This window comes from Chinchilla lanigera, unplaced genomic scaffold (assembly GCF_000276665.1).
Source record: "Chinchilla lanigera isolate Chin_1 unplaced genomic scaffold, ChiLan1.0 scaffold00079, whole genome shotgun sequence".
In the NCBI taxonomy this organism is placed as follows: Eukaryota; Metazoa; Chordata; class Mammalia; order Rodentia; family Chinchillidae; genus Chinchilla; species Chinchilla lanigera.
Genome location: NW_004955480.1, coordinates 10,432,093 through 10,459,693, shown reverse-complemented (window position 1 = coordinate 10,459,693; position 27,601 = coordinate 10,432,093).

The window sequence follows — 27,601 nt, the reverse complement described above, 5'->3', positions numbered from 1 at the left end:
TTTTCTGTAGAGGAAGGGTGTTCTGACAGGTGTATGTTCCTGCTGCTCCAACATCTGAGCATCATGGGCAAGGTTCCCACTAGAACATCAGGAAGAGTCAGCAAAGGGCCAAAGACATAATGTCCTCAGAACCTGGAGATGATCTCAGACAGGTGAGCAGATTTTCTAGCTCCCATGCTGGACTCTGACAGAAGCACCTGCTCATTCAGCCATTCACCAATCCTCATAGCAAAATCCACTGAGCACTGCTCCTTGCTGGACAGGGGGCTGGATGCCAGGGAATTTGAACCCTGCAACTGGCCCCTCTCAGTTACCCCTCATTCAGCTATTCATCACTCACTCATTCATTCCTTACTGAGCTGCAGCTTCTACACTAGGTCACAAAGCTATAGCCATGAACAAGACAGGTCTCATTCACAACCTCATGAGGCTGACAGTTGAAGCACCACAGGGCATTCTGGGAGGAAGGGGGCCTCATTTCAAAGCCTTTGGGCAAGTAGTTGGACCTCACCTGTAAAATGGGTATTTTTTTAAGCGTCTCCTACAGAAATAACTTGCTAAAGCAGCTCCTGCCAAGACTCACAGGTTGGGAACTGTTATACAAGAGGATAGAGAAAGAGCTTATAAATTCCCTGTGAGCTATTCACCTAGAGACAAAGAAGGCACCAGAAAGCTATATCAAGTTACATACTCATAAATGGAGGAATAGGGAATTTCATAAAGAGGCCACTGTTAATGCAGTGACTTATTGAGTGTAGAAGGCTGCCCAGGTTGGGCAGAAATAATTTCCAATTACATGTGAACAGAACTCGGGGGCTTACAAAGGCATTTTTGTAGTGCGGAGAACACCTCTACCAGAGCTGGCCGCTCTTGGCTGTGGTGCGGTTCTATTGGCACAAGAGCTGCTTTACCTGGAGACAAGAAACTGAACTCCGGTCATCCGTTTAGGTCTTTCTACCTGACAGGAATCACTGGGAATTACAGAGTTCGTGGGAGAAAGACCTCTGTGCAGATCTCTATGGAAGTGACACAAAACAATGTCTATCCTGCAGAAATCTTTGGCTTGCTGTACTTGTCCAAGTCACCGTATTGTTACAAATACAATGCAGGCCCTTTAGTAGTAGCTCTTTTACATGTTGGAATTTTCTTCTCCTTGAGAGAAGAGGGTAGGACAGGAAGGAGAAGAGAGCGTATAACAGGGTGGAGAGGAACCATTAAAATCTGCCAAGGGTGAGAAGGTAGAAGTCACTTAAAAGTCTTCTTGGAAGTTCTGACACTTACTCCCCACCATGACCCCAGGCTGAGAATCACTGCAGGACAGAGGAGGCTTGATGGGATCTGTTCAATGTCTGCAGCATTTTGGCCACCAGAAACTGCACGATCTCTAGCATTTTGATTGTTCCCTGACGACCTGTATCTAACCCAGTCTGCCTAGGATCACGTCCTTCTTCCAGGACTGACAGGCCTAATGAGGACACCACTCAATCTCTCTCTGAGATTGCTTAGCAATTTTTGTTTTATGTTGGTGTTTAGGGTTCTCCCTGCTGCTTCCCAAGTAGCTACAGTGCAGCTCTTTGTAATGACAATATCTGGGCGCACCTGCTATTCTCGATCAGATACCCACTGAGACACCTGCACGGTTACCTGAAGCCTGGTGACATCCGCGTGCATAACATGAATCGCTCCTGCTTCAGGTACTAACAGGAAATGCTTCCCTACTGCGCATGTGTAAACACCCCTGCTATTTCCTGTACTGCAAGAGAAAGAGAGAGAGATGTTTTCCTCTCCGAGGCAGTCTGTGGCTTTCTTGTTGACTGTCTTCTGGCCGCTCAGACATGGCCCAGTTTCAGCCCACTCATTTATCGCTCTAGCTGATGCCACATCTGAGCCTCAACATAACATTCTCTTGGCCAGAAGACACAGAAGTGAATTAGTTAAACAACAACAACAAAGAAACAGAATTGGGTGGTCTTATCCTTCCATCTCATCTAGTTCCAAGCTTACCCAGGGTCTCTGGTCAATGGCTTGGCTTGTCATAAAGCATCCCTGACCTTCAGATGCTTTCATACATACACAACCAGCAGCGCGCTGCCTCCTCCTTCTCCTCTGCGCATGCCGGCGCTTGTTGGGCTGTGGCTACAACTTGATGCAGCGATCAGCCACTGTGCCAGACTCCACAAGAAGCCCCATCACAGCAAGAAGCTGCTGGCCTTGCAGAGATGTAATCTGGAGGTTGGTGGCGCCTGGGAGGAGGTCAGAGCATGCAGTGCAAGGCAGCATTCCACCGGAGAGCCAGCGTTCTCCGAGGGTTCTCTCTCAGCATCTCCCTCCTCCATGTGACCTTGCGGGCCTCTCTACCCCAAAAGTCCTGGCTCGCACAACACCTTCTACTCAGGGACAGACTCCCCTTCTGCTTTTCTAGAGCATCAGGAGTTTAGCCTTCCTTCCCAGACCTTATTTGTTTCTCTGAGGCCAGTGAAGGATTGGGAATAATAATACACAGCCATGACTATGACTGTTAATCGCGATATGTCCACTTGAATGGGTTAAGAAATGGCTAGCAGATTCATGAAGCATAGTTCTGGGCCTGTCTGGAGACAATTGACTTGGAAGCCAGCAAACTGAGTGGGGAAGACCCACTCCAGGTGCGGGTTGGTTACAACCTGGATGAGTAAAAGGGCAAAGAAGAAGGAAGTGTGCCCATCTTGAAAAGCTCAAACTTCCTGGGTGGGTGTGCCCTTTGCCGCCATCACCTTTGGACATGTGTTGCTAGTTTCTCCATCTTTCGAATGCAGACTTGCCCCAGGGGCCTCCCCTGGAGCTTCCAGGTCTTCAGTCTTGGGCTGGTGCTGCATCCTTGACCCTTCTTATTCTGTTGTTTGCATCTTTCTGGACTGAGCAGCTCCGGGATCTTCTGGCCTTCAGCATGAAGAAGGCCATTGTATACAGTCCCGCCCCTGATCCTGGCAGCCTACCTAATAAAACCCTCACATGATTACACACTCATTTTCTATCAATTCTGTTCCTCTGAAAAACTCCAACTAGTACACTGTGTATCCTAAGTTCCAATGAGGACCATCTCAAGGAATGTGTGACAACAGTTTCTGTGAAACGTAAAGAATAAAGCAAATGTAAGAGATTATGACAGTGACAGCAGCAGCAATGTAATACTAATGAATGGAGGATAGTTCAGTGTTTTTCACACACTTTTGTCCACAATTAACAACTAGAAAAATATTGTAACATCTACATCTTGTACATGCAAGTATGCACACACACAACTGAAACTATAGTTTCACAAGGCACTACTACGCAGAGCCAACTTTAATTTTTTACTCTCTCCTTTTCTGTTGCTTCTTCACATGCTAGCTCTGGCCCGTAAAGCTTATTTCATGACTCATCAATAAGTCTCAAGACTTGCTTAGAAGAACTCTAACACATCCCACTGTCATTCTTTCAAAGTGGAGAAGCTAAGTGAGGCCCATTCATTTTTTTTAATAAATATTTGCTGACAACCTAGCCTCTCCCATATGGTGCTGAGTTTGGGAATGAAAGATGGGGTCACTTTGGGGACCCTGTGGTTCGCAAGGGCTGAGGAGCTCAGTCTGGACAGGGACCTGCTCAAATTCACAATATTCCAGGGCAGCTAGAACTAATCACACCCGTAGTTTTTTGGAAATTACTTGTATATAGCTTTTAAATTATATTTTAACTGAATTTGTATCATTTTCATTGAAAAATTAAGAGAAGTACATATTTGTGGTATACAATTTGATGTTTTGATATAAAAATGTGGTCATAGGCTACTATTAATAGTTAAATAAAAAATTTAAAATTTCTTACACATAAAGGACACATTGTCATCAGTTTCCCTCAATATATTCCCCTGCATTTGAACACCCTCACCCTATTGTTCTTGCCACTTTCTGAAGCGGTTCTAGAAGTCCTCTTTCATATGCATCTTTAGTGGCACTGCCAAGGCTGCCTTGACGTCCTAAATCAGTTCAAAGAGTGTAAGTAATTTTTGTCAAATAAAAACATTTCAGTGTGCCCTCATTCCCCTTATTCACCAGATCTGACACTTTGCAAATTCTAGGTCTTCCCCAGAATCAAAATGACCATGAAATGCAAATGTTTTTAATCCATCCAGGACAGGGGAGCCATCCAATTAGCAATTTCCAAACGTACAATGCATTCTTATTAACTGCAGTCACCATGCCATACCATGCATCTCCAGATCAACTTCCAACTAAAGGGTTACATACACCCTTTGACCAGCATATTTCCACAGTTGTTTTTCTTAAAAATTCATAAAGCCCATAGCTTCTGCTGTGTGTGTATAAATCTGCTAGAGGTAGAGGCCAAACCAGACTACCATAGGAGAAACTGTTTGACTTTCAGGAGCCAAAGAATACAAATTCTTAGTTTTTTTATAGCATTTTATAGCTTAAAATACTCTCCCATACAACACTGTTTTACTGCAAACTTCACAACATTCTCGTTGTACTGCGATTGCCATTTTATGGACAGAAAGCTGAGGCTCAGGCAGTAGCTCACCAATTTCACCCAAACAATACGGAGTAACAGGGATGAGCCCTTGAAGATGGTGACAGAGGACAAGGACACAGCGTAGTTAGGAGCAGTGTAGAGGAGGCCTGGCTTTCTTTTGGAGGAACAGGTAGGAAACACTGCAATCCTTTATACACTGAGCAAGTTTCAAGTCATTATGAAAGCTGAATGAATTCTAATATTCAAAATGGTCCTGAGGAAGGTTGCTTTATCATCCTACCCCTAGTACGGACTTATGTTCTAGGGGTGGATGACAGGAAGCAGTGCTCCGAGACCACACCCAGCTTCAATTATGCACACAAGTGATTTGAGATTGTCTTGGTTACTTTTCTCTCATTACTGGGACAAAATACCTGACGCCCAAAATGAAGGAAGGAAAGGTTTATTTCACTTACAGTTTGTGGAGGTTTCAGTCCATACTTGGCAGATTACAAGGCAGACTGGTACATGACAGAGAGCTACAGCTCAGGGCAGCAGAACACAGCTAAGCAACAAGCCCACACCAGGGTGGAATGGCCTCAAGCACCCTCTTCCTCTCCTTTATATGTGCAAACTATCCACCCCAGGGCAGTGCAGCCCTCACACCCATAATCAATCAGACTCTAAAAGCCTGCCCCATGGCCACGTGAGGCATTGGGGGGACACCCAGACACAAACCACAACAGAGATATAAGGAAATTGTTTCCCCCAACCAAGCCCCTGGCACGGCACTGGCTCATATCCTCCACTCCCTGAGAGGGGCTCCTTCTCCAAGCAGTTTATTGATTTTTCAGGAATTCTCAAAAGGCTAATGACCAAAAAAAAAAAAAAAAGACATTTGTCTAAAAGAACTCAGAGTAGGAGAAAATGCAAAGCCCCTGAGGGGAGAGTGGTGTGAACTTGAGAAAGGGGGATTTAAACCTCAGTTGCAAATCAGAGCAAGAGGTCCTTGTTAGAATCAGATGGGAGACAAGTTCAGCTACAGTTGATCTATGCAAGGCCTAGAGACTTGCAGAAAAAAATGTAAATAAATAGAGCATACACTTCCATTTGTGGGGCTTACGGAAGAATTCTCTCTCTTTAAATTCCCTTTGCCTGTCATTAACACATGCACATAAAACACACACATTCACACATACACAGTGCAGTTTGAGATGCACTTCATCAAGAATAGTTTATAAATTTATAAAGTAGTTTACAAAGACCAGCACAGACTCATTAGCCCCTGAATTGCTTTCCCTGTCGAGGTAGCTACAAAGTTTATAATCATTCTTAAATGCCAAAGAGTTTCAGCATAAGATGGCAGAGAACACTGCAAAGCCAGGCAAAAGTCAAATCAAAACATGCTGTATGGGGTGTACTAAGAAGATCAACTTATAGGAAATAAGCAATCATTGGATAATTGTAAAAAAATGATAGCTGCATTATGAAAGAAGGAACTTGCAGCAGATGGAGGATGAGTTGGAACAGAGTAAGGAAGACCAACATCAACTTGTGCAGCTGGGCAGATATCATAGCATTCCAACAATAAATACTGGCTGTGCAGAGGAAGGGAGGGGAGGAAATTCTGCATGGGCCTTGTATTACTCAGTCTTCCTATTGCTGGGACAAAATACCCCACATCCACAACTTAAAGGAAGAGAAATTTATTTTGACTCTAAGTTTCAATGGGTGCAGTCCATAGTTAACAGGATCCAGGGTGGAAATGGCATAGGGAAAGGGCCTGGCGGAGGAAGCTGCTCAACCCATGGGGGCTGGGAAGCAGCAAAGGAAAGGAAGAGCCTGTGATAGGAACGCACCCTCCCAGGTTGCCCCTGGTGACCCACCTCCTCCACAAAGGCCCCACTGCCTCACAACTAATGCAGCTGAACGAAGGAATCCACTGATGACTACAGGCCAGCAAGATCCAGTCACTTTCCAAACATATGATGCTTTTGTATGGCATTTAATTTAAACCATTGCAGCATTCTTGTGCCTGTTTGTCATGTGAATGAGACATATCGCCTTCTGCTCCAGATTCTTTCTCCAAAGATCCTGGTGCTATATACTGAACAATCAGAAGGCAGGTGTCTTGGTTATTTCTCTCTCATTGCTAAGACAAAATGCCTGACATCCAGAATTAAGGAAAGGTTTATTTAGCTCACAGTTTGTGGAGGTTTCAGTCCATACTCGTCTGGCACCAAGGCAGAGTGGCACATGGCAGAGGGCAACAGTTCATGGCAGTGGAAAACAGCAAAAACAACAAAAGCAAAAAGGGAGGCGCCTCAGAGAACAAGCCTGTTTCCCTCCCTTATATTGTATGCAGGCTCCCGCCCCAGGGAGGGCGTAGCACTCACACCCATAATCCCAGCATTGGACCATGAGTCAATCACAAACTCTAGAAGCCCACCCCATGACTGCATGAGGCTTTGGGTGGACATCCAGACACAAACTAGAACAGTAAGAAATGGTGTCTCCCTCCAGGAGGGAGGTTTGCTTATAGCTGTGGAAGACACAGCATTTGACCAAATTGCTTTGTCCTCAACACTGAGTTGGCTTATTGGCCATTATAAGATTTTGGTTCCTTAAGGTCAGAGTACCTCTCCTGTAATGCAGTTCACCGTGAGTGCAGGTGTCTTCGGGTTCTCTGCATTATCCTGTGGGAATTGGGGCTTGGAAAAATAGCAAAACAATGTTGACATTCAGCAACTCTGGCTGCTGTGAGCACTAAATTGTCCTTTGTCTTTGACCCATGGATCTTCTGTCTTCTACCAGCATACAGGAAACTGTAGCAGCCTTGTTTGTTTACTTAGGGAGGAATCTAAGTCCCTTAGCAGTTCTTAACCTCTTGTATAGTTGTTGCAGAGAGAGCAACAGAGAGAAAAGAGTAAGTCTGAAAGAAATGCAAGGGATTTGGGTAGTAAATAAAGAAAAGTATTAAATTTGAAATAAATGTATTTTTTCTCTTCAGTATCTTCCCTCCTTTGCAAGGACATTTCTGTAAATGTACTTAATTTTCTTGTGATGCTAAAGGAGGAGGAACTGGGTAAAGGATTGAGAGAAGTAGAAGATTATAGCCTTAATTTCTATCAGAAAGAGCCAGGAGTGGTGGCGCACGCTTGTAATCCCAGCCAAAGCAGGAGGATCACCTGAGTTTAAGGCCATGCTGGGCTACATAGGGAGACCGTGTCTCAAAAAAAAAAAATTGTTACATAATTTCCATCAGAAAGAGTCCAGAGTACATTATGAAACAACACAAGAGATTGGGAAGAAAGACCCTTTAATTTAAGAACAGTAGCAGGCTGGGTGTGGTGGCTCACAATTGTAATTCCAGCCCTTGGAAGGCTGATGTAGGAGGACCACCAGAAGCCCAAGGCCAGCTTGGGCTACACAATAAGCTCGAGGACAGCCTGGACTACATAGAGAGACCCCATCTCAAAAAAACAAACAAACAAACAAAAAGAATAATAGCAAGCAGGATTTGAAGAATTTAGGAGCTTTTTGGGAAAAAAAAAAACTTAAAAGGGGCTATTGTGTATTCTAAGGATAGTTCATAGATAGATAGATGATAGATTAGATAGATAGATAGCAAGAAATACAAAGAGACAAAAATGAGAAAAGCAGATTTCTAGGTTTGATGTGCCTTATAAATGGGATCTCTTTTTGGTTCTTTGGAAGATTCAGAAAGGTCTAAATTTTATAATTTTCATTTGTTTTGCTGTTGATATTTCCAGATTGCTGTATTTTATTCTCAGTCCAAACCAAAGCTAACATCAAGAAGAGAGCCAAGGGGCCAGGGATATAGCTCAGTGGTTGCAGCGCCTGCCTGGGAAGTGCAAGGTCCTGAGTTCAATTCTCATCACCAAAAATAAAAACAAAATAGAGAAGAAGAGGGCCGAGTGAGCAAGACATGTTTCGGCTACAAAACTGATGAGAGGAAGGTTTATTAGGTTCCCCAGATTTATTTTCAAGAGGAGGCAGCTGTGATAGCAAGGATGTGTCTGGCTTACACATATGATTTACCACACAAGGTAACACAGGTGGAGAGTCACATGTGGGGGAGAGTTACAGGATTTGATCTGGGATGAGCTGAGCGGGGGGCACCTAACAGGCATGCAGGTGGAGAACAGGTAACACTGATGTGGCGTCAGTAGCCAGAGTTCGATTGGAAAATGTTGCCAAGAGTGGATCTCTGGAGCACTCCACAAAGAGACTAAGAAAGGCCAGGAAGGCGGGGCAAACTGGAAGAGGTGATACCACAAAAGCCAAAGCAAGATCACCTGTCAAGAAAGATCACAGCGGCTGTGAGACCCGGGAAGGGGAAGATAGACGATTCCCTCACTTTCCAGTCAAGATGACAATATTTAAACACCCATCCTTTTCTAAAACAAATAGCAACAGGAGATACCACGTGAAAGACTTTTAGGAACACAATCATATTTCAAAGCGAGGTGTGCACCCCACAGGCCACATGGGAGGAAAACACCCAGCAATCAGTGGGAAGAGAAGTGAGGCCTGTCGGGCTCCGGGCCCCAGCCAACAGAGGCAGCCAGGCGCTCACAGCTGACATGGAACGAGGGCTGTGTGGCGCACTGCGCCAGGGTTGAGCTCAGTGTGTGGAAGCTGGAGCTGAGCAGGAATCTTCCACCCGTGAAAGGAGGCTGAGGAGGCTGTGATCGCTGCCAGGGTCTGCAGCAGGTATCACACCGCTCCCTGGGTCAGCTAGGGGGCAGAGCAGCCAGGAGGCCAGCGGGGTAGACGGCCAGCCCCCAGCATGCTCTCTCTGCGCAGCTCTCTTCTCTCTGCAAGGCTCCATTCACCCAGGCCTCCCTGCTTCACCGTCTCCACCAGGGAGAACGCCAGGTTCTGCCCAGCTGCCCATCCACATACCACATTCTGGAAACTTCTCCAGGCAGGATACTGAGAACATCACAGTTCATTTCGGGAATCAAACACAGGACTTCACACTTGCCCGGCAGGCATGGGTAAGATGATTGAGGCTTGTAAAAAACGATAAATAGGTTAAGAAACAGGGATGAGATTAATGAATGAATGATTCTGCTGTATAAGATTCTCCAACGTCTTCTCATTGCACTTCGAGTAAAATCTGCAGCCCTCTCTGTGGTCTCCCAAGTGCTGCATGACGTTGCCCTCGTATCGTCATTCACCATTCCCACCACGCACCAACTGTGCCTGCCTCTGCTCCACTCCTGGATCCTGCCAGTGTGTTCCTGCCCCAGAGCTTCCCCATCCACTGCCGCCTCCACCTACAATTCGTTTTCCTCACTGCTCAGACAGCTCGATGCTCAGCCCCCCCAACCCTCGAGGACTCTTACGCCCTCTCCGAGGCAAGCTTTATGTCTCAGTCCTCTTTATGCAGGTGGAACAGCCTGGCACAATCTGGGTAATCTGTAATGAACACAAATGTCTTGGCTTATCACTCTACAGCCTGAGAAGCCCAATATCAAAGTGTCGGCATCTGGTAAGGGCCTCTGGCTGCAGCAAAAAATGAAAGAAAGTATTCCAGAGTGGCAAGAAAGAGAACAGAGGACGAAGACATCATAGGCGTCCGTCCATTCATGACAGAACCTTCAGTATCCTCACACCTGTGAAGGGTCCCACTGCCAAAGACTGTCCCAGTGATTACGACATTTCAGCACGACTTCCGGTGGGGGCAAACACCGAAGCCAAAGCATACTGCCCTTGCCCACTCTGTGTGTGACGCCTTGTTCTATGCCCAGCGCCTGTCAGAGGTTAGACCTTCCTTGTACTCCCAGCTCCTCGCAGCATTCTGTCTGCCCCACTTCAGTGCCAGCAGCAGAAGCATAGGCACCCTCTGGCCCTGTTCAACACCAGCCCCCGGCACAGGGCCTGGCTTTGTCTGTGTTGATCAAATGAAGAAATCCATCAAAAACTCAATGAATTGGTACATGAACGAGAAAGTATGCCTTCGCCGTGAAGGTGGTGTGCATTGGGGGATTCTAAGCAAGAAGAAGCTTAATCAGACTCAGGTTTTGGAAACACTATTCCGGCTGTGATGTGGGAAAGGATGGGAGAGGCACCCTGGCAGCGGCAGAGCTAGGCACTGGTGCAAATCTTTAAGGAGGCCCTCACTTTGACGGCCATGCCAGAACAGAGTCAACAGCTACCAGTGAGCGCCTCCTTAAATGGGGTGTCCAGGTGCCCTTCTTTCCTCCCGTGGTCCTGGCCCTCGGCAGCAGGGACACTGGAAGGTTATGGAAACAGTTCCTCAGTAGCTGGCAGTGACTGTGATAAGAGGCAGGAGTGGGCAAATCTGAGAGACAAGGAGATGACCTAGAACCGCCTGTCTGGTTCTTGCTCTGCTGAAAAGCCCAACAGCTTTCCTCCCAGCTTTTCACCTGTTTACACACTCTTTGCTAAGGGCACCCCGCATCGGTTATCAGGGCCTGAATCACCTCTTGAGTTGCAAGTACATTTTTTTTGGCCTGGGCGGGTGGGGGTAGGCACGTGATAAAAAGGAACTCCAAATTTGAAAAGGTTCAAAGTTCACAGGCTCAACATTCTGGGACAGAAGAGCAGAAGAGAAATAGGAAGTTGGTAAAGTCTAGGAGTTCCCAAAGTACACACCCACCGGAGGCTGCAGACTTGGAATTAAACAAATGAACTAAAAATCCAAAAACTTAAGCTTTCCTTAAAAACATTTTTCTTAGTGCTCACTTCAGCAGCACATATACTAAAACCATATTTCTTAAATGTTTCATATACTTTCTCCATTTTTGTCTCCTTTTAGATAGTAGGAGAAAAAAATTTTTTTAAAAGTTTACCTTTAATCACCATTTAAGGGCCAGGGCTTTAGTTCAGCGACATAGCACCTGCCTGGCAAGCACGAGGTCCTGTGTTTGATTCCTAATACCAAAAAAAAAGAAAAAAGCTTACCTTTAAATAGTAGGAGATTTAGCAGACCGTAATGAGCAATTAATTTTCAGTTACTACATCAATAGCTTCTGAATCCTCCTACAAGTTCTGTCTCCTGAAAACAACAGAAAAAAAATCATTCTACTTCCCTCTTATTGCCAATATAACAAACTGAGATGCCCAAGTTCACCACAGCTGACAGCAGTAACCACATCTGGGGTCTCCCAGTCTAGTACACGCTTTGCTGTTACAATCTGCTTGTCCAAACAGCTTTGCTTCCCATATCAGTCAGGACAGACTCAGTTGTGCTGCGCTAAGAAAGATCCCCCAACCTTAGTCATTAAAACACACAAATATGTTACTGTACGCACTCCTTCTGTGCAAGAGGATTTGAAAGGCAGGTAGTAGGGTTATTTCATTCTAAGCACTCAGCAGTCCAAATTGATGAATATTTTAATTACATACATGTTTCCAAAACTAGAAGAGGGGCATGTGGAAAATCAGGCACTGGATTTTGTGGTTCCTGCTCAGAAGGGACCTGCTGCTTTAGTTCAGGTGTCATAAGGGCAAAGCAAGTCACATGGCTGAGCTGGTTTCTACAGGGCAGAAGATGCAAATGAGAGGAAGGGAAGAAGCAGTGGAAGGAGGAGGATGCAGTGGAGGGGGAAGAGAAGAAAACAAGAAAAAGGCCGAGGAGAATAACAAAATCAAGAGGGAAAAGAAGAAAGTTTTAAAACAACTGTTTTGAGGGATTTAGAAGGTTAAATTTTCCTAGTAAGGTGTGTGATCTTGGGTAATTTAGTTCATCTCATGAGGTCTTAGCTTCCTCACCCATAAAATAGGTTAGACAAATAGAGTCTCGCTCAAAAGACTGTTGTGGAGAATCAATTAAATCACCTTTGCAAAATGCTTCCACACTGCCTGGCACATAGTCGAGCACTCAATAAATAGCTCTTATTTGCCTCATAGATTACTATTTTCAAAGTACTTCCCATTCTGTCGTTGTAACTAGCCTGTAAAGTCAGTAAGAGGGGATTATTCCTGTGCACACCTCATCAATGGAGGGTCAGCACAGTGAGCTATCAAACACTGACCACAGGGTGAGGCCAAGGGGGGAGGCTCAGCCCCAAATCTACAAACTCACATCCTCTTCCTCCCTCTCTTTCCTGAGGACTTATTTAAAAATTCACTCACGGTTGGTGAGCATGTAGACATATACCAGAGTGAATGACTAGCAAATAAGAAGGTAAACTTCTGGGTTGGCTCAGGACAGAAGAATTAACACCTGTGCTAGCAGCAGTCAGTAGAAAGCCTCTGGACATACTTGTGGAACGTTTTCACACCTGTTGGTGCACAGCTCACTCACCCGGCACACAGGGACAGACATGCCTGAGGACTTCCAGAGTCCCCAAGTGAGCTCATGCGCTCCAAGGAAGGGGGCCCTGCTCTTGGGGAGCCGAGCTGTTGTCTTTTCCATTCAGGGTTGCACGCACTGTTGCACTTACTAATATTACGTCATCAGCTGTGTGTGAGGATGAGCTATGCAGAAAGGCAGCTGGAAAGAGATGTAATGCAGATACCTCTGCCTTTGTGCTGTCGCCTGGGAAAGCCTAATTTTAGTCCTAGAGGAGAAAGTAGAACTTCAACAGAGAATTCCGGCTTTCCCAGTGGACAGATTCAAACTTCATTGCCTTCTCCCATCATCACTAACCAGCTGCTCGGGAAGGGAGGGATCTCTAGACCAGGGCTAAGACCAGCACCACTCTCATCCTCCAGCCAGGGTCTGAAAGAGGCGGAGAGCAGAGCATGTGCGAGGCGATGTCCCAGCAGGCTGCACGTCCTGAGGAGCACATCCCACCTCCCTTTTGAGGCCTCCGGCACCACCAGGAGTCCATCACTAGTGCCCTCTGGGCCAGCACCAGGGCCCTGGGGCCTCACAGACTCATCTTTGGCTTCTGCCTCACACAGACCTCACAGCTGACATGGTGGTGAATCTCTGGATGCTTCATGAATAATGAAATACGGAAAATACATTTCCCTCAATTTTGGGAGATCTAGGCAAAGCCAGACATCTGGCTGACTCTGAGCTTCAGCTGAGGAGATGTTGACTCTAGTGTCCCAAGGGGGCTGTGCACAGTGGCAGAAACTGCAGGGAGGATTCCGGATTCTCACCGCCAAAGCAACTGGATGTTCCAGCTAATTCTACCTAAAGCCCCAAGGAGCTGCAGAATTGCTCTCATGTGATAGGCTAGTCTTCCTGACACAAATGCAAGTTTTTTGAGAGTAGAAATTAAGCCTTGGTTATTCTTTCACCACGACCCTCAGATATTTGCACACCGTTTGTGCTTAAGCACTGCTGACGTATTAAAGTGTTTTCAAGTTCTCCTGCCCTCCCAGTGCACTGAAGGCTGGATCACAGCCGGGAAGCACACAGAATAACCACCAGGCCCTGAACTAGCAGCCGGATGGTGTGAGTTTTCACAGCTGCTCAGCTGTTTGCTGGCTTTGCCACCCGGGCAAGGTGCTCACTTCTCCAAACCCCAGTGTCTTTGTAAGTCAAGTGAGCATTAAAAATCCAATGAAAGGACTACAAAATGGTGATTTGATTGGATGAAGCAATGGTAAAATACTGGCTATAGAAGAACTTCATAAATTATCTTATAACTGATCATTTCATGTGTTCAAACTATTACAGCTCTTTTGAGGATGTAGCTGTGAAAGTCACAAGTTTCAGAGTAAGTCCACGGCACCCCTGCAAGGCTGTTGGAACATTCTTACCCAGAGTCCCCTCCATGTGTGGTGAACTCAGGTCCTCCTAGGACCTCCTGAGAGTGGGCTCAGCTCACCGTGGTCTCGGCCCTGCCTGCCTCACCTGTCGCCATTGGCCTTATCTCTCTGTCTCTGGAGCCCTGCGGGCCTCTTCTCTCTCACTCTTCCAGCCTGTACTTGTGACGGCAGCACCTCTCTCTCTCTCTCTTTCTCCCTCTCTCTCTCTCTCTCTCTTTCTCGCTCTCTCTCTCCCTCTCCCGACTCCCCCACCTCTGTCAGCTCCTGTCTCTTGACTTCCTCCTGTTGTTTGTTCTCCCACCTCCTTTCCCCATCTTTCAGAGCAGAAGTTTCTAATCTGGACACACTACATCTCACCAATTTTTTATTTCATGGATGACACTTTTGGTGTTCTATTTAACAACAAATCACAAACCCAAGGTCATATAGACTTTCTCAAGTTTTCTTTAAAAGTTTTATAGTTTGGCACTTTGATTTGTGATCCTGTTTTTCAAAGATCTATTGCTAAGTCAATAAACAAACCCCCTCTCACATTTACTGTATACATTTTGAGGAGTCCCCTCCCATCAGCATCTCCCACTTTCTCCCTTTGTCTCTGTCCTTCGTCTGTTCCTCCGTGTGTCCGATGTTTGTCTTGTTGTTCTCTCTCACGAGTCTCCGTGTGGGGCCCCTCTCTCTCTGTGCCTCTTTTGTGTCTGTGTTTTTTTGATTGTGAGTTCATCAGTCCTTCCCTGAATGCCACACACTCCTGTGATCATTTCTCACCTGGTCCCCCAGCCCATTGAAATCTCCCTTGTTTTCCCTAGGCAGGAGACGGGCTATGCTCAGCCATGCAGCTAAAAGGAACTAGGGAAGTGACATCATGGTCACTGTTGGAATTTTGCCTTGTGTAATGGCTGATGCATTGTGTCAACCTGAGAAGTTTAGAAGTTTAACTCAGTAGGAGGCCAGGGAGCCCCACTTTGTAAACATCCTCGTTCCATGCAAGAGGAGGGCACGGAGATGGTATGAGTGCTACACCCACCCTGGGGGATGGCAGCCTGCTTACAGTATAAGGGAGGAAAAGAGGCTTGCTGTTCTGCTATTTTTGCTCTTGTTGCTTTTGCTGTCTTCTGCTGGCTTGGACTGTTGCCCCTGTGCCATGCCACCCTGCCTTGGAGCCAACTGATTATGGAGTGAAACCTCCACAAACTGTGAGCTCAATAAATTTTTTCTTCCTTAATTTTGGGAATCAGGTATTTTGTCTCAGCGAGAGAAAAGTAACTAAGACAGCTTGTATCCTTCCGGGCTTTCTCATATGCATTTTTTTCTTTTTTACATAGATAAGGTCATACTGTATATAGACTTGTACAATCACTATGGACTACAAACATATACTAATTAAAACATATATAATAAAAACAAATTGTGCAATTCTTTCACTATTGTAATAGTCTATCACATTTATTTTCTTTTCCCCCTTGAAAGTTTTTCACAAAATTGTTTTTTGCTCTCGGTTGCAGTTTAAAGACATTAAGAAATATTTAGAGATTCCCATTTCTAACAGAAAAGATTGGAATATTTTTCTAAGGCCCACAAACTCACCACTATCTGTTAGCCAGAAGCTGGGTTCTAACACTGCAATGAACCGTGAGCACACTTAGATTCTTCATGTCTTGATGAAAGATGTCAGAAAAGACTCACAGGCCATCACGTAGATTATAGGTAGAGTTTACTGCAAAGTGATAAAATTCCAGTGAGAGGAAGCACAAAGGTGGACAAGCATCAAAATGGCAGTTGTGCTGAAAGAGCTCTCAGGTTACATTTCTATGATTAACTGGTCCTTCAAAGCACATCCTTTCTTTCCTTCCTTTAAAGTCTTTCTTCTTCTACAAATAAGATGGACTTCATTGGCCTACTTCAGGGAGTAGTTCCCTGCTTACTCCTTGAACGTATGTCTTCCTGTAGTTTGTTTGGAGACCTTGAGGTTGTTCAACTACTCACCCATCTCTTGGACTTTAGAGGGACCTTAGACATTCTCAGCACCCTCAGAGGATGTTAGGTTCTCTTGAGCTAAGGTTTGAAACTGCAGGTTTGTGTGGGTTTTATCACATCTTTCTCCTTTTCAATTAGCCCAAAGCTCTCTGTCTCTAGGCCTGCTAATGTTTCTCTGCCTAACACCTCTCTTCCAAATCTCAAATGCCATAATCCTAATTACTGCTGTTAGGGCTCTTCCTGTTCCACAAATGCATGAACTCACCTTGGCCTGCGAGCCTTTGCACATCCTCTCCTCTCTCTAAATACAAGTGCCTGTTTTTCCTCTAGCAATCTTTCCTGATTCCAAAAGTTTTTGCCTCCCTCCACTGATATCTAAGAAAGGTATCCCACATCATCTCATGCTTTCCATCTTGTCTTTATTCATTTAATATTGACTTCACTAGAACATGAAATACTAACAGGGTATCTATGCTAACTGATATAGAAGATATCAGATACTCAGAAATATTGTGTTCCAATAACTCATACATTAAAAACTTACCAAACCATTTCTTTAATGTTGGACTTCTAGGTTGCATTTAGTTTTTCCAAATTATAATTAATGTTATCAAGTACTTCATTCACAAATCTTTGTTTCTCATTTGCATAAGATAAATATTTTTTAATTCCATAAAATATCAAATAATTTATAACTTGGCATTGGTTAGCAATAATATGAATTATTCTCTATGGCAACTTAGTATCCCTGCCATAGATTCATTTTCCTAAAAGTTCCTGGTAGATTGAGGAGAGCTTAGGAAGACAAAATTAGTGAGGTCTAAGATCAGAGAGGTTTTACTAAACTCACAACAGTTGTAAATCAGAACATTTGAGCTGAGAGGAACTTTACAGATCAAATGTCTCCCTATGAGAAAGAAGAAGCACTGAGTTATGAAACGTACTGAAAACCACACAGTTGTTTTCCTGTTGGTGGTGCCTTTAAAATTCCCCCCAGATAACAAGTCTATGTTAGCTCAACAACTATGATGAGTTTGGTCAAGGATGGGGGCAGACAGAATATACAAAACTATACTGAGTAAAAACCAAGATGGTTGCCTCCATTGCCTAACTCTGCGGCAATCCTAGATTAATCCTGGCTTTCAGGCCATTAATTCAACAAGTATTTGTTTTTTGTTTTGGGTTTTTTTTTTTGTATTTTTTTGAGACAGGGTCTCGCTATGCAGTTCAGGCTTGTCTTAAGCTCACTTTGTAGCCCAGGCTGGTCTCAAACTCGTAAGGATCCTCCTGCCTCAGTCTCCGGAGTGCTGGGATTACAGGCGTGCACCACCATGCCTGGCCTGAACAAGCATTTGAATCTACTAGATGTTAGGTATCATGCTATTTTTTCAGGCATGAGAAATTATAACTAAGAAACAGTACCTGACTGCAGGTGTTCCCTGTCTACAAAAATGGCTCATGGCATTATGAAATCCAGGATGGCAGTAAAAACGGGTAACATAAGAGCACAGGGCAGGACACCTAACACAAGGGACACATAGGACAAGGGAAAGGTCAGGGAAGCTGATTTGGGAATTGGTTTTAGTTAAATTCGAATGTAAATATATGCCAAGTTTCAAATAATTAGTCTCTGTTGCAGTATTCTTCTGGGGAATAAATACAAGAATGGCAGCATAGAACACTGCTCCTGGAAAGAATACATGATATCTTATAGTTTTAATGCCCTTTTATCAAAGAGGAGGAAATTGGGACTATAAAAAGCAGCACCCTTGACTCAGATCACAGCTGTGCATTCCTGGCCATGGTGAGGTCGTGAAGAGCCACCCAGGAGCCAAGGTTATAATGGAGAAGAGGTTGAGAAGATCAACAGAGGGAGGAGAGTGAGGAAACTAATACATAGTGTAAAAAGGAACAAATCAGACAAGCAGCAAGTAGGCCAAACCCACTAAAGCCACAACAATTCAGGGCAGGGACCCTCCCTCCTACATTCATGGACTCAGAAGCTACCTGAGGTCCATAAGAACCACTGATTCTTGTTTCCCTGGAAACTGATTATGCCCCCCCATGAACGTGGCATAATCCAATGGGGTGCAAGAAAATGGCTTAATTCCTATTTCTCTACCTCAAAGGGAAAAAATTTCCCCTTTGCTACTACTGTATTCCATCCACAGCCTGTCACTGGAAGCCTTACAAGATGCTAATTTCTAAGGACTACACCATGTGAAATATCTAGAACAATAGTGATGAGGAGTATCTAAAAGGAAGAAAAAAGTTAGCCCAGCTTGGAAGGGCTGGCCCTCCTCATTCACCTAACAGAGGTGGGCTTCATTGAATTGGGGTCTTGAAGTCTCCAGTTAAGCAATTTACAGATTATATTATCTTGTGTCACTAGGCAATCTCATAACTAAAACAACCCTCACCAAATAGACTTAAATTTAAATGCTTCCTGCAGAAAAACCACCTACTAATAATACTGTAAGAACCAATAAGCAAAATAAAAATGGCTGTGTGATTACATCCTTTACTCCTAGCACAAACTCTTCATAAGATCCTTCTTATGAAAAGAAAACAATCACAACCTAAGGAGATATTTTATATGTCAGCCAACTATTTTTGAAAATTCTAAAGACGCTGTACGAAGATCCTTATTCAAATGAATGGGTGAACAAAAGATGGTTAGGGGGTAGATGGAGATGGAAAAAGAAAAGAATTGAAGAGGAAGATTTTGAAAATAAAGCTTTTGCATATGGGAGGGGAACCAAGAAATGGAAGGAGTAGGGAGGGAAGAGAGAGGTGGGGAATGAAAAAAAGAGTGAGAAAAAGAATTAAAATGTATTATGCATATGTAGCAACTCTTCATGATAACTTTAATCACTATGTGCTGATGGAGACCAATATGAAGTGTTTCTGAGCAGGACTTAAATTAACCAATGGGCTTTTCATGTTTACTTTTGAAACTGTCCAAGGCCTAGGCTTCTTGTCTGGAGATGGGCAGTGGACTCATAGTAAGTGAACCTCTGTGAGTCATTGATCCCTACTGAGGCCCGTAATGGTGGATGAAGTCTTGAAGCCTCAAAGGATAAGACAAGATCACAGCCAAGGACACCTGGATCCAAACTCAACTAGATAAAGACTGTAGCCCCAGGCATCTCACTCCTGAGTGGATTAATTTAATACCTTACTTGGAGAAGTCTTTGAGTGGTTTCTGCCCTTTTTGAGTATTCACCTGCCTTCTTTGATAAATAAATAGAAGCCAGCCAGAGAAGGTCTTGGTCTTAGCCCGAGATAATCTTGAATTCTGTGAGAGGGTTTTCATCCTCCTGGAGCCCTGAAATCATTCCATTTGCCTTTTTCATTTAGCCTTCACCGTACACTCATTTGGGAGATTGCAGGCCTGATCAGTCTGCAATAACTAAGGGATATTATTAACCTGATAATGTACTGCAAACATGTACAAATAAAAAAAGAAAAAAGTTCAAACAGTTAAAAAAAAAAAATGACTGTGGTTGAATCCCCCTCCCCGAAATTGGAAGATCCAACTCCTAATACTTCAGCTTTGAAAATACTTCATATTTGGTAACCAATTTTAAATTTAGTCACTAGTGTGAGTATTAATCCAATGTGGCTGGTATCCTTATAAAAAGAAACCTATAAATAAGTGTGTACACACAATATTGGAGTGCAGACTCAAATACTTTTACTGATAAAAATACGCAATCAGACTGTCTTTCTTGTTTGGCTAAACTTGTATTCTTGGAAATGTCTGTTCTCTATAAGTCTTAAAACAAATCTGCCTTTACTAGGTGCATTAGTCAGCTTTCCATTACTGTAACAAATACATGGGATGATCAATTTAAAAAGAGCAACGGTTTGTTGTGGCGCACAGTTTTAGAAGTTCCAGCTCACAATCACTTGGTGCCATTGCTTTTGGACCATAGTGAGGCAGCACATCACGGCAGAGAGCACACTGTGGAGCAGCCTGCTTACCTCATGGTGGACCGAAAGCAAAGGGAGAAAAAGGGAGAGGATGAGGTCCCAAATCACTTTCCTGGACATCCTCCCAGAGACAATTTTCTTCAACTATGCTTTACTCCTAAAGATTTCATTACCTCCTAATAGTACCACAGACTGAGGACCACACCATCAGTGCAGGGCCCTTTAGGGGCATTCAAGATCCAAACTATAGTACCATGCCAGGAAATCTTTGTTCCTTAAAATCTAATACAAAGTTTGGTTCCCCCAAGGTTCTGCATTCTAGAGAAACACTGCAGCCACGTCTGAAACTTCAGCTGGACTTCTGCATCCCACAAGCCTGTCTCACTGCAATAACCCATCTCATCAGCAGACATAAGATTCCCACCTCACCTGACCGTTGGACAGGCCCTGACCAATGTATGGGCTGAGCATCAAGGTATGGGCAGGATGGGCCCTTTCTGAGGGCTGAGAGAGAATCCCTTCCAGGCCTGTCTTCTATCTATAATTCTTCACCTAAAAATTGTAGAGAAAATATGTCTTACAAATGGTCCAGTTTTCTTTTTCCATAATCCCTGCCAACTCTCATCACGTTCTGTAAAACTTTTAAAAGCCGGGTAATATCAACCCAGTCTAGTGTGGACTACCAGTAGGTTTCAGATAATGATTCTTCCAAATGAATTAGTGATGATGAGGAAAAACATTAGAGCAGATATAATAAATTGCTGCTTTCATTAACAGCAGCTCTATGCATTAAGTCCTCACTATATGCCAGACACTTCTAAGTGTTTCACTTACAGACATTATTTCAAACAATCCTGATTCCAACCCTATAAAGTAAGTGGTGCTTTAATCCTCAGTTTCCAAGTGAGAAAACGGAAGCCTTAAGATTGCAGACTGGAAAAAGGCATTCCCTCAATCAGGCCCTACCGCTAAAGCAGGTGGTCTTAAATACTTTGCTGTCCAGTGGCTGTTTTGATAATATTATCACAAGAAGCCCATCAACAAGTGAGCTTTACCCATTTCATGCAAAGCCTACTGTCAAGGTCAGTTGTTCTCACACTTCTTCAGGTATTATTGGAATAGTGAAAAGACAGGAAAGGTATCACGAAATGATTATACAATTAATTAGACTTTCGGAACAGTTCTAAGGGTAGAAATATACGTGTGCTCATGCCATTAAATCTCATCCCGAACAAAGACCTAGAGAAGGAGCACCCAACACAGACGACCTGGGGGACTGGAGGTTTCATCCTTTATCGACCACTTGCTGCCTTCTCTCTCCCTCTCCTTTAGAAGACACTGAGAGAGCAGACACTGCGGTTTGGGTCTGGAGTGTCCTCCGAAATTCACATGTGTTCAGAGGTGGTGCTTTTGGAGGGTGGTTGGATCATAGGGTCACTGTACACATCAGCATAAGCCCCTGACGAGTGGATTAACCCACTGGTGAGTCCACAGCTGGATGTGTCACGGGGAGACGGGCCGGGTAATGGGGGCAGCTCACTGGGAGCACAACCTGGAAGGATGTGTGTGTCTTCTCTCTCCCCAGACTCCTCCCTTCCTGGTCAAATGACATGAGCTTTCCTTTGCTAGATTCTCCCACCAGGCCCTCTTTGCTTTGCAGGCAACCAACTACAGAATGAATACTAAAAAAAAAAATCAGCCAAAATAAACCTGTCCTCCTTTATATTGTGGGCGCTGTATATTTTGTCCCAGAGATGAGAAAGTGCTAGACACAGGCCAGAAGAGTGTTAAGAAAGATTATAGGAGAAAGGCCAAATTACAAGTTCACCCATGAAAGTCAAGGGACTAGCAGTCAAGAGACATCCTCCCCTCTACTTCTGATTCAATCCTGATTCTCTCTGTCCCAAACTTACCCATAGCTCAGTTTCCTCATCTGGAAAATGGGGACAATATTTGTAAGTATCTTTAATAGTCATCAAGAAGATTAAATAACACATGTAACACACTAGAACAGAATACTTTACACCTAAATAGTCAATAAATATTACCACTCCCATTATCCTAAATTTGCTTTTCCCACAAACTGGAAAGGAGAACCATGATTCTTGATTTACAACTGCATACTTGTGCTCTGCGGGATCATTGACGGGCATGCAGTGCTACCAAGGATTGCACTGATTGCACGTTGATGACGTGAGGATGTACAGCTGAGGAAGGTGCCAGAGTGTGGATGCAGAGTGTCACCCAGAGGCCCACGCACACAAGCCCTGGTCTCCAGCCCGCTGCTGCAGGGAGGCAGCAGACACATCGGGAGGTGGAGCCTGGTGTGCCTGGTCCCTGGGTCAGGGCCTCACAGGGGACAGAGAGACCTCAGCCCCTGCCTCCTTCTGTCTTTTGTGTCCCAGAGTGGCTTCCCTCCATCACTCACTCCCAAAAGATCAGGTGCTGAACCCTCCTCAATGATGAGCTAAAATAACCTTTTCCTCTTCTTCATTTATCTCAGGCATTTGCTATAGGGATAGAAATCGGACCCATCCAGAAGGGGATGGGATAGATCAGAAGCTCTTCTTTCAATGTTTCTACTTGGATTTTTTTTTTTAAACAGCCTATGATACTGTTAAATGGCTTTAAAGTTAGCAAAGTAAAAAATTCAAGTTACTGTGACTTTGAAAACAAATAAATAAATAAATAAAATAAAATAAAATCACGGTCTCTTTTTTTGACGATCTCCCATATTGAGTAAAGTCAGGGCTCGGGCCAGTGGGGCTGGGAAAGGTGCTAATTACAAACAGGAAGGCCGAGAGCATTGTGGAAAATGCACACCAGAAACGAGCTCCTTGAGAGTCGAGGTGTTTCACTCATTTTTCAAGATACAATCCCTGCCTTGCCCTGTTTGCAAAAGCCAAAGGTAACACCAAGACATTTCTGCCCGTCTGATGCAGAGCAACTCTCTCCACTTTCCTTGTGATAAGCAGGATTCAACTTCGAGCGCCCCTCCTCCTCTCCCTTCACACAGGCTGCAGGAGGGAGGGAGCGCTCACAGCACAGGGAGGCAGAGGACAGAGTTCACCCTGCTAAAAATCATTAATCATCTGCAGGTCACCAGCCCCGAATCCGTTTCCTCCTCGAAGGCCGTGCTGTGGGCGATCTGTCTCCTAACACGTTTTGTAATGCCGAGTTGTAAAGCATTCCTGATGAATTATTGTTGGCACTCGGTCCAAAGGCTTGAAGGCTCGAGCCCATGAGAAGAAAAAGCAGACCCTCTCAGCTGCGCCTGCTGTCCCTGGGGCCTGCACAGCGTTCCCGTGGTGCGCACAGGCGGTGCTCTGGGGCTCCTCATCTCTAGGGCCTGCACTCCAGGAAGGGTTTTATGGCGGCAGCGAGCAATGGGGGTGTTTGAGGGAAGATCACCCCTAAGGTCGTGCACCCCTCACAGCGCACACCTGAGTTAGGGCAGGATTTATGTTCCCAATTCACAGATAAGGAAACTGAGGCTGGGTCTATGACGTGCAGCTCCAAAACAACCCCGCTACTTTGTGGCAGAGCTAGGCTGACACTCGCATCTCAGCACTACTAGTTGTTTCCCTGCCTACTGTATGCTGTCTGCTTTGGCCTGATGGTCCTTTCTGAAGGACTTCAGCTCACACACCCCACCCTCATTCTCAGCCCTTACTCCACTCCTGCTGCCTAGACTCTCCTCTCCCAGTCCCTCGCACCTGCTCCCGTCAGATCACCCAAGGTCCAGGCAAGGGCACCTCTCAAAGAGGCTGCTGTGACAACCTGGCCTCAAGCAGCCCTGGTCATTCTTCACTGGACACCCTGCTTCACTGCCTCCGAGCACTCAGCCCTACCCAGTGCCCTCCTGTTGGTCCATTTGGTCATTCTCTGCAGGTCTCCCTGTTTGCCATCTTGCTCCAGCATGTACCTGTCCTGTCTCCCATACATGCCCAGCACTGAGATAGTAACTAGTGTATGGTGGGTACTCAATAAACCTTCTTAAAAGTAATTCATTAGCAGATACTGATCATTAATCACGCCAACCTTCCAAAGCCATACAAAGCCTTTCCCAATACATTTGTGAATATACTCTTTCCCTCTCTCTCTCTTTCTTCTCTTTCTCCCTCTGTCTCTCTCTCTCTCTCTCTTTCTTTTTCTCTCCCTCTCTCTCTCTATCCAAAGTACTACCAGAAGTAATATTTTATTGTTACTTGTCCCACGTGTGGTAGGAAGAACAGAACAAAGATTACAACCATTTTACAGATAAGAACATTGAGGACCAGAGATTTAGTAACATGCTAAGAACTTCCTATCCATCCTTTAATTTTACTTTTAGAAACCCCTAGGAGGTAGGCACTCTTACTCCCATTCTATAATTCAGTAACTAAGTGAGGCTAAGAAAACCCAGACAGATTGTGTGTATAGCAGAAGATGGTGGCTCAAGGGAATAACCTCAAATGGCTCACCCATAAACACTGAAAGGTTGCAGAAAATGTGGTTGTTATATATCTGACTTTCCATTAACTATGGTGAGCCGCTGCTTCACTTTTACCTTCCCAATCTCAACCTAGTGCAGATAGTGGCTAAAAATAGGTTGTACCCCAGCACTAGCTGCAAGGGAGTCTGGGAAACGTAGTCCTTAGCTGTACAGCTCCTCTTGCAAAGAGCGGCACACTCAAGGAAGGGGATATTGAAGCTTACCGATGGTGACCACACTCACCATTTAGCCTGTGGTGAAGGAGATTATCACAGCCACTCTCCTCCTGGACTCTGGGGGTCTAAGATATAAGACAGGGAACTGGGGAGGGGAGAGGAAATGGGTGCAGGAATTAAGCATTTGAACGGCAATCAGGGGTCACAAAAGAGACATGAAACTCCCATCCAGCAGTGCAGCAAAAGCAAAGGAGAGACGAAAAGAAGGAAAAGGAACTGAGGCAGCAAGGGGCATCTTCTCTTCTCACTCTTATTTTGAGGATCAAGTGGGTTGCAGTGCACAGATGTAATTTGTGTGCTGTTAAAGGATATGCACAAGACAGGCTGGGTTCATCTTCCAACCAGAAGGGCCAAGGGGCCTCCCCATGTGTCTTCTGAGCTGGAAGGCACTGGAAGCAGCACAATTGCCTTGCCATATACTTTCAACTGAGCAGAACAGGATTTCAGATGATTTTTAGTTTCTAGGAGTCTCATATGTAAGAACGAATGTGTCATCAAGAAATGAGGTTCAAATGTGTTGAGCAAAATTCAGTTATTACCTGCAAAATCTCTTCCTCTCCCTCTCTGTCCCTCACTTTCTATGCACTCGTATATTTTTGCAGACACAATTACGACTTTGTGTGTGCAGTACATTTACGGGATCACCAAATGTTTGAGCCACACAGGGTGCAGAGGTGATGGAGTCACGCTGTCTCCCGCCTCGCTCTGCAGACAAAAGGGACAGATCACATCTACAGAGCCCCTGAGCAGAAGAGAGGGAGAATCAGCTCCCTTCTGCCTGCCTTCATCAGGACGTCTTGGCTCGCCTCTCTGTTTAGGAGTGGTGGGTAAGATTCCATTTCCAAAACACTTTGCGCTGTGACACACAAGCATGAAAACCAGAGGATGAGCTCCAAGCTCTCTACCTTCTGCCATTTTTCAGACGTGGAAATTGAAGGGAAAGAGCTCATAGAGAAGCCCACCTACCTCCCACAGAAGCAGAAACGGGTCTGGAAGTGGGATTCTGAGGCTTAATCTGTTTTCCCCACCGCAAGAATCCCTGGCTGAGAGACCCAGACAGCCGGGGCTCTGCTCCAAGGTCAGCTCGCGGCTGGTGGTGTTTGTTTGCACAACGCGTAGCATTGTTGCAGTGCCGTGGCTCAGAGACACCCCTGGCGAGCCCCGCTCTGCTCTGCGAGCCGGCGCCCGAGGACGCGAGGAGGAGGCGGCGAGTATGGCGCGGCCAGCGCCCCGCGCGGCTCTGTAAACACAAGTCCGCCGGGTGTTTTCAAAACGTGAGAAGAAGCAGGATCCTGCCCTGGTGTTTTGACATAGCCTGCGGGGAGAGAGAATGGGACGAGCGGATCTCGCCTGTGCAAACTGTAATTGCTTCCCGGAGTTGATGGTTAATCTCAGGCAGCCCCTCAACACGACTGGTCCACACGCACCAGGGGAGCTGAGCCCGGCGACCCAGGCTCCTGAGCCACTGCCGCTGCGCCGCTCCCTCCTTTGGGCTTTGGTCCTCCTTTCCCTCACACCTGGAAATCTAGAGGGGCGACTGAGATCACGGTTTTTAAGCTGTCAGAGACTCCTGTTGGATCTGTTTTCCGAAGTGGGTGTGGTGGTAAGGTATAGGCTGAATCTTCCGCCACTAAAAAGACTGGAAATCCACGGAGCTTCACAGCTCTTATGCAGCTGCGCTTGCCTGCAGATTCAGCCGACACAGATCAGAATCATTCAGAAAAAAATAACGTGTCTGCATAAAAGGTATCTTTGCAGCCACTGTCCCCTAAGAACACAGTGTAACACAGCTGCATAGCATTTACATTGCATCCGGTATCATAAGCCAGCAATGATCTACAGGAGCATCCGTGTAGGTTCTGGGCGTATACTGAGTCATTTTGCATAAGAGGCTTGGGCACCCGTGGATTTTGGCAACCTGAGAATGTCCTGTATCAATGTCAACAGATAACAAGGGACAACTGTTGTTCTTTTGCCCTGAAATATTTTAATTCAAGATGTGACTTCTGTTTAAGAAGCTCTACCCAAGAGAGATGGGGAAAAGTATCCTTTACCTTTGGCTGGTTGACTGAGAAACTCAGGGTCCGTGGAGCTGAATCTGGCTGCTAGCGTCCTGTGTCCTCACATCCAGGGGGCGAGGTGCTCTTTCCTCCGCTGTAAGTCAGCACTTTGGGTCTTGTACCAGTGTCACCACCATCCAGTGCTTGTGACTCTGAACCACCCCGCCTGCCATTTCTCCCTCCTTCCAGCAGCCCTGTCACCTGCCTGATGTCCGGAATGAAACTCCAGCAAGCAGCACATGCCTGCTGTATTGCGGTTCTCAATAAATGGATGCTGAATTGAGTTGCATCCTGAGCGACCGGCCGAACTTTCAAACTCAGTGCTGAGTAGCAATTGTAGTCCAAAGGCTTCTCCAGAGCCTAGAGGTGCATTGGGAGTTTGGACAATACCTGAATTTGGAGCCTGAGTCAGTTTCTGGTGGGAAGCTGCGATCAGGGTGGGACAGAACTGACTAGGAGGACCTGCGTTGCCAGAGTGTGAGTCTTTCTGCTGTCGGGGGTCACACCTGAGTGAGAACGCCTTAAGGAAGGGGATGTGTCATCAGCACTGGCTTCCTTACTGAGACAAGAGCTTCCCAGAAAGAGACACCAAAATGCTAAACGGAGCTCAAGGAGGGCACCGCAGAGGCAGAGAGAAGACCACAAAGAAAACAATGGGCTCTTTCTTTCTCGTGTCCTGTCCCAAGGACGGTGCCCCTGGCAGAGTGCGT